Source organism: Clupea harengus, chromosome 19, assembly GCF_900700415.2.
Source record: "Clupea harengus chromosome 19, Ch_v2.0.2, whole genome shotgun sequence".
In the NCBI taxonomy this organism is placed as follows: Eukaryota; Metazoa; Chordata; class Actinopteri; order Clupeiformes; family Clupeidae; genus Clupea; species Clupea harengus.
The window spans coordinates 7770422-7777921 of NC_045170.1; the positions used below are offsets into that span (position 1 = coordinate 7770422).

General features: G+C 43.4%; 1 protein-coding gene across 1 annotated transcript in view; it reads left to right on the forward strand.

Moving 5' to 3' along the window:
* Nucleotides 1–7500, forward strand: part of gabbr1b (gamma-aminobutyric acid (GABA) B receptor, 1b) — a 98125-nt gene that overhangs the window by 60857 nt on the left and 29768 nt on the right. The window lies entirely within an intron of this gene.

The following is a 7500-nucleotide window of genomic DNA, read 5'->3' on the forward strand; positions in this document are numbered from 1 at the left end:
ATCGTGACATACACACACTTCAGGACCCTACCACCTGGTTAGCCATATATCGTGACATACACACACTTCAGGACCCTACCACCTAGCTAGCCATATATCGTGACATACACACACTTCAGGACCCTACCACCTGGTTAGCCATGGACCCTCATCAGTTGTTTGTGTGACTTAGGCTTAAAGGTCAGGCGGATTGAGGGTGGAGAAACGGAACGAGAACCCTAAACAGCCAACTACAGTTCAGATTTAGTATGGCAGTGCTCTTACAGCATTGCAGCCTAACTAACCTAATTGGTGATGAGTTTATAGCCTACGAGCAATATGCTTTGCTATGCTGTGCATTTGAGCAATCACATTAATTCAGTGCCTAAGGTGGGGACTAGCTGGCACTTCTTGATAAGTTAGTGATATTTTCAGGCTCCATAAACACAGACACACACACACACACACACACACACACACACACACACACACACATAGACACTATATCCACGCATGCAGTGATGACAAAGAAGTCATTATTGGAACCACATTGTAGTGTTTGTTTCGTTCTCCGCTGAAGTGCTCCCACTTCCCCTTTGGCTGAAATTCGTTCACTCCATTTTTCATTAGTTCTATTTTAGTGCCTTGAGAGCTTCTGGTGCACATGAGCTTTCTGACCCAAATATCCCCCTAGTGGTCCCAAAAACTTCAAGACACACCAATTTATACTTACACAAACATACATAAAGATGCACACACGCACACATACACACACACACACACACACACACACACTGTATGTACACACACACACACACACACACACACACACACACACACACACACACACACACACACACACACACACACACACTGTATACTCACATCCACACACATTTGAACTCACTTTTTATGTCCTTTTCCTCTGCATCTTTATATAAGGCAAATTATGTTTAATTTAAATCTGCACTCACAGATGTCTGCATATCCATGCAAATTAAGGCTGGCAACATAAGGTATTGAGCCACCGATTCAGTGATATGCCAAGTCAAGAACGTTAATGTTATATGTTATAGTGTATTATGTTATATGTTATAGTGTTATATGTTATTTTTGGTATATGTTATTTTGGTATCTGTCTGTCTACTGCATAGATGTTGCCGGCCAAGTCTTAAGAATTTCGCTGCGCTGAAGCAATTTGGTGCATGCGACAATAAACACTTTGACTTGAAGTCAAATAGTCTGGAGAATGTCATATTGATTAAATAGATTGTTGGTGAGCTGAGTATAGCTGCTATATTTCACATTGTATAGATAAAGGGAATTAAGCACATCTCTGTGTTTTCATACAACATGGATGCAGCTAAAATCCATTCGGAATACAGCATGCAATACCAATCTAAGTGTAGCAGCAACTGTTTGCAAGCCGCGATGTATTGACACACACATACCCAGGCCTACCTATGTACGTGGATACACGTTCAGAGATACTTATACACACACAAGGTTTTTGGTCTCGCCCACTGCAGCTGTCAGTCACCAGTGAACGTGTCAGGTCATCAGTGTGAGAGTGTGTATATGTGATTGTTCATGACCGCTTGTGTGTAAAATGGTGGGCCGTTTGTCTGTACCTCAGCAGTGGACCGCCCAGAAGGTCCACTGGCCTTTTGCTATCTGGGTGTGTGCCTGTGTGTGCAAGTGATGTTTTATCCGTGTGTGTGTATCAGGTAAAAAAACAACACGGGACAGACAACACATTTTCATTCACTCAGTCCTCCATAAAGATAAAAATCGTGGCAACATCGTAACATCAAACGATGTTAAATGGCTTCACGCAGACAATAAACAATCCTAAGAGAAAGTATAGGACATCAATGGGGTACGGGCTTCCTCTGATAATGACAATGTACTGTAGTGAATGAAGGGGGAGAACACACACACACACACACACACACACACACACACACACGCACACACACACACACACACACCCTCCCCCATGGCCTTCTCAAACACGTTAATCCAATAGTTCCTATTCCCACTGGAGCCGTGTCGGGAGGATTGTTAATGTTACTAGGCAACCCAAGGATAGATTTAACGATTCAACTTTACCGTTTACCTTCCATTCCCAAATGACACCATAACACCATAATAGCGATAAATAAATGTCTTTCAGTGTGAGTGGGGATTACATATGTGATTGTTTATGACTGCTTGTGTGCATGTGTGTGTGGAAATGTGTAACTGTGCGTTGATGTGTGACTCTGTGTGTGTGTGTGTGTGTGTGTGTTTGTGTGCACATGTGTGACTGTGAGTTGATATGTGACTCTCTCTCTCTCTCTGTGTGTGTGTGTGTGTGTGTGTGTGCACATGTGTGACTGTGATTACATGTGTGAGTCTCTGTCTCTGTGTGTGTTGTGTGTGTGTGTGTGAGAATGACGTTCATAATGAAACAGCTTTGATTATGCAGAGCTCAGTCTCCCACTCAGCCGCTCTGAGAGCTCCTGTCTCGTTAAGGTTGCATCATCATCATCATCATCACGCTCATTTTCATCTTCACTGTCGGTGTCTGCCTTTTTTGTTGATTTTGTTTCCGTGACATCGCGTTTTTATTTGGAGTACCTCTGAATCTGTTTTTATTTGCCTCCTCCTCCTCCTTCCTGTCTGTGTGTGTGTGTGTGTGTGTGTCTGTGTATGTGTCTGTCGATCTGTGTGTGTGTGTATGTGTATGTGTCTGTCGATCTGTGTGTGTGTGTCTCTGTGTCGATCTGTGTGTGTCTGTGTGTGTGTGTGTGTGTGTGTCGATCTGTGTGTGTGTGTGTGTGTGTGTGTGTGTCGATCTGTGTATTCCTGCTCTTGCTCCTCTCTCTTTTTAATAAGTCCCTTTCAGTTTCTGGCTCTGTAGATGTAAATTGAAAGTCTCTGCGGACATGAAACCATCAAAGAGGTGATCCTCTCCTTCCGCCTGCCTTTTCTCTCTGCTTTGGTTTCTTCCGTAAGCTGACTGATGCTTGGAAAGGTGGGATGAATCCCTCTCTCTCTCTCTCTCTCTCTCTCTCTCTCTCTCTCTCTCTCTCTCTCTTCCTCTGTTGTTCTGTCTCTGTTAACGCTTTTCCTCTCACACTTTCCTCTCTTCCTTCCTCTCCCTGTCTTGCGTCTCTCACCTTCCTCTCTTCCTTCCTCTTCCTCTCTTCCTTCCTCTCCCTGTCTTGCGTCTCTCACCTTCCTCTCTTCCTTCCTCTTCCTCTCTTCCTTCCTCTCCCTGTCTTGCGTCTCTCACCTTCCTCTCTTCCTTCCTCTTCCTCTCTTCCTTCCTCTCCCTGTCTTGCGTCTCTCACCTTCCTCTCTTCCTTCCTCTTCCTCTCTTCCTTCCTCTCCCTGTCTTGCGTCTCTCACCTTCCTCTCTTCCTTCCTCTTCCTCTCTTCCTTCCTCTCCCTGTCTTGCGTCTCACACTTTCCTCTCTTCCTTCCTCTCCCTGTCTTGCGTCTCTAACCTTCCTCTCTTCCTTCCTCTTCCTCTCTTCCTTCCTCTCCCTGTCTTGCGTCTCTCTCACCTTCTTCGCATCCATTCTCTATGTGTCTGGTATGAATGACCTGATGTATGATAAGCCCGAGCAGAGTGGATGACTGTGCGTGTGTGTGTGTGTGTGTGTGTGTGTGTGTGTGTGTGTGTGTGAATGAGAGTTCTCTCTGTTTCTGATTAATGATCACGGTGAAGTTGTACCCGTTCACCGTAGTATTTTACTCTGCATTATAAATAAGGCCGGTTAGGGGGCAGTGTTGATTGACAGCCCTTCTAATTGTAGTCTAGACAACAAAATTCCAATATTTTAGTTTAGTTTTAGACAATAATGACTCACTGTATTCTACTTTTAGTTTCGATTCAAAATTCAATGCAGTAAATCTATTGAATGTCTGGTTGTCATATTAAGACACAATATAGGCAAAAATTCATTTATTTTCTAAAAGGTGTCTTTATGAATAAAACCAAAAAGTGCCTTATGTAAATTCTGGACCACTGTATGTAGTCATATTACAGAGCAAACAAATGACAACCCGAATGCACTGGGATTATGGGAGAAGGCCATGTGGGCACACGCTAGGAAGAACACCTGAACTTCAAAAGATGTGTCACGCACGTCTAGCCTCTGCTTCATTAAGTTAGCCAACTGGAAACAACATCCTGCATTAAGCGAGCCTGGGATAATTACAATTATTTACTCGCCAGTCAAAATGTCCGTTAATAATGCGCATACAAAACGTAGCTTTAACTTAGGCTATTCCTAAACAGGACATTTATGTTTAACCTATTACAGTGACAGCCTACGGTACTTTTTCTTCGTCAAAAGGATGCGACCTCCTCTGAAGTGAACCTCTGAGCCGCCAACCTCTCATTGAGGCCAAGCATGCATGAGGAGATGTATGTGGCGGCGCCCCATGGTTACGGGGGTTTAACTATTGCACTAGCTTATTTATGACTTCAGCGAGCTGCACCCCGACAAGGCTACACTGGCTAAAAAAAACACGTGTTCTGCCCGTGTCAAGCGTGCCAGCAGAGTAGGGCTTCTCTCGGCAGAACTGAATTAAGACGGCACTGCAAAGTTGTCTGGCGGAGGAGTGAGTAGTTGGGTTCTCAACTTTTTAATGCAAATTTTGACCGTTCAAATAGTAAAGCCTGAGTGGAAACGCTTGAAATTTGCATAAAATCTTGTGTCAAATAAGCAGTCGAGTCACTAGAGGGGGGTGGATTAACTCCATATTCGTATACGGTATAATGCACCTCAGGTTGATGGAAATGGGTTTATTCGCATATATTCAAATTTGTTGCAATTTCACTACGTGTTTCCATTAAAGTTGCCCTGACAACCCTACGTTTTGATCCCACAGCTGTTCACAACTCCTCCCTTGATTAGGAGAGTGTAATTTCTTATTTGCCTAACACAGCAGACGGAAACACGGATAGACTCACATTTTATCACATCACACTCAAATGCTTTAGCTGAAGTTTCATGAATGCGCTTAAAATATGCCAACAACTTGGATGGAAACCCAGCGTTCTCGGAAAAAAGTAGCAGACTTACTTAACATCTTTGTTTTCAAATACATCATCAGCGTCACATCACAGAACATTTTCCCTCAGCATTTTCATTGACAAAATGAACACTGTTAGATGGGAGGAACGTAAGCAGCTTGTGAGTGTGTGTCTATGAGTAATGATGATCAGTTTGAGTAGAGTCTAGTTTTTTTGTAGTAAAGGAGTGGGATTTTTGGTTGTGGGACATTTTTGTCTTGTCTGCATGAATAATGGACAGTGTAATTATTCTCACCTTGAGGTCTGTAGATAATGTGAGTCGGGTTAGGGGAAAGGGTCAAGAGACAGATATTCTTTCCCCCAGTCCAAGCTTCAACAAGCTTATTTCTCCAGAGTGCCCTAAATTCATCAAAGGCCACACATTGACTAAAATCTCTGAAAATGAGTTTCCTGATTTTGAAGTGGGAACATCATCACGTCTAGTGCTTAAATTTGGGATCTATAACCAGCGTTATGTAACCCAATGGGAAGTTATTGCAGGATGGGTGAAGGTCATTTATCTGTTTGCCAAAAATAGAGAAACCAGTTTAAGTAGTTAAACTAATGGCGCAGTGGAAGGGGCTGACGACTGAACCGACTGAACAGCTTTGGCACATGCAGACATGTACAATTACAGCTGCCAGGACAGTAATGGAGAGGGCGGGGCAGAAGCACTGCTCTGCAATTGAGGTGGAGCTTCCTGTCCTTTCAACACGTCTGAGGAGAAAATGACAGAGACGAGCGACAAGATATTCGACGAAAGCGGGATAGAATGTAATACAATTGGTAGAGGTGATATGGCAGGTGAGAGTGGCTTTTCTGAGTTGAGTGTTAGCTCTCAGAGTTGATGTATGCATCAGAAGGAGGGTGCTGACATTCTCAGATTTGCATATTTATAAATGTTAAGGGGTTATCTGAAGCTCAGCAGGAGCATTGTGGTCCTGCACCATACTTGAGACTGAATCCCCCACAATAGCCTGACCTGAGGTCAGTTTTCAGTCCCTCTCTCCAGCTCTCTTTTCCTCCTCTCATCCTCTCTCCCTCCTTCTCCCTCGCTCTCTCTCTCCTTCTCTTTCCATCTCTTTTTTTCCTAGCTCCTGTCTCATTTTTACTATCCTATCCAATACAAGCTAGAAAGGTCCCAAAAATAAACTGAAAAATGAATCACAGTCAAGGGTCACACGCGTCAGATCTTCAGCAGTACATTGAAAGAAAAAATCAGTATCAGAGAACCGTGGGGATCTTTATGGAGAAATAATTGTTTTTATCGACAAAACCTTTTAACTAAACTCTGTCCATAAGCGAGTAATAAGGAAGGTAGTAAAATGGTTTCAGTTTATTCTACCTGTGTGGGTTTATGGAGACAGTCCTTTCAAACATAGGTGGCGTTTGTGCTTTATGTTTGTGGCAGGGAGGAGCAAGGGCAGTAAAAAGAGCTCCATGAAATAACCAAACACTAATCAAGCAGTCGGTCTTCGAGGTAATGCACAATGACCTTAAACCTTAAAGAGTAGTTCTGTTCCAAAACTAGCAAGCTAGCTGCCTAAAAGGCATGCAGAACCTCGCAAAACTCCACCAACAGCCCAGTTGGCACTGATAGAAGCTTGCCAACACCCTAACCGGTGTCCTTTGGCAGTATAGCTGGCAATGTCATGCTGTGAAAGCTTTTCTTCCATTTTTGCAGGGTGTTCCAGCCCAGAACACAAAACTACATAGTGAATATCCTGGATGGGTAGTGGGAAAGACACAGGTGTTTATCTATCCTTCACATGACTATATGCTATCAAAAATGAATTTGAGGATGCTACCAAAACTAGTTTGGGTGCGATAACACAAAGAGCTCTGAGCTCTAGAGAGTATTGACATAGAAATGATACGAGATCTTTCCCATAAATTAAATATAGGGGCTATTTTATGGACAAATGTTCATGAAGATAGAAAGCAAAAGCTATGGCTTTATGCACGTGATAAACAGTTTTCGCGCTGAACACATTTTCAGGTTTTACTGTGAACATAATCCTAATGTTTTTAGACATTGTATTACCATTTGAAGTCTCTGAGATCTTATTAGGGTGCTCCGCACAATTGCTTTCAGCCTTGGCAAGGACTAAATATTTGCATTTAAATATGGCTTTGCGAAGTGACACACAAATGATGAAAATCTTTAAACAGCCTTTTATGGTCTTTCAGCCCTGTCATAATGGCCAGTCGCGGCATCAGTACACTCATAATGTCACAAATGACATAACCCATTCAGAACCGACTTTGAAGGAGGAAATCATAGAACATCATCAAGCCTCAGCCGTGCCCACAGCAGTGCCCACAGCCGTGCCCACAGGACATCAAGGACATATTGAGGCCCTCAGAGCCAGGAGAACTGCATTGGCTGACCCACTTGGAGTAAAGGCAGAGGGGGTGCTGGTCTGATCGCGCCTTCAAAGGGCGGAACA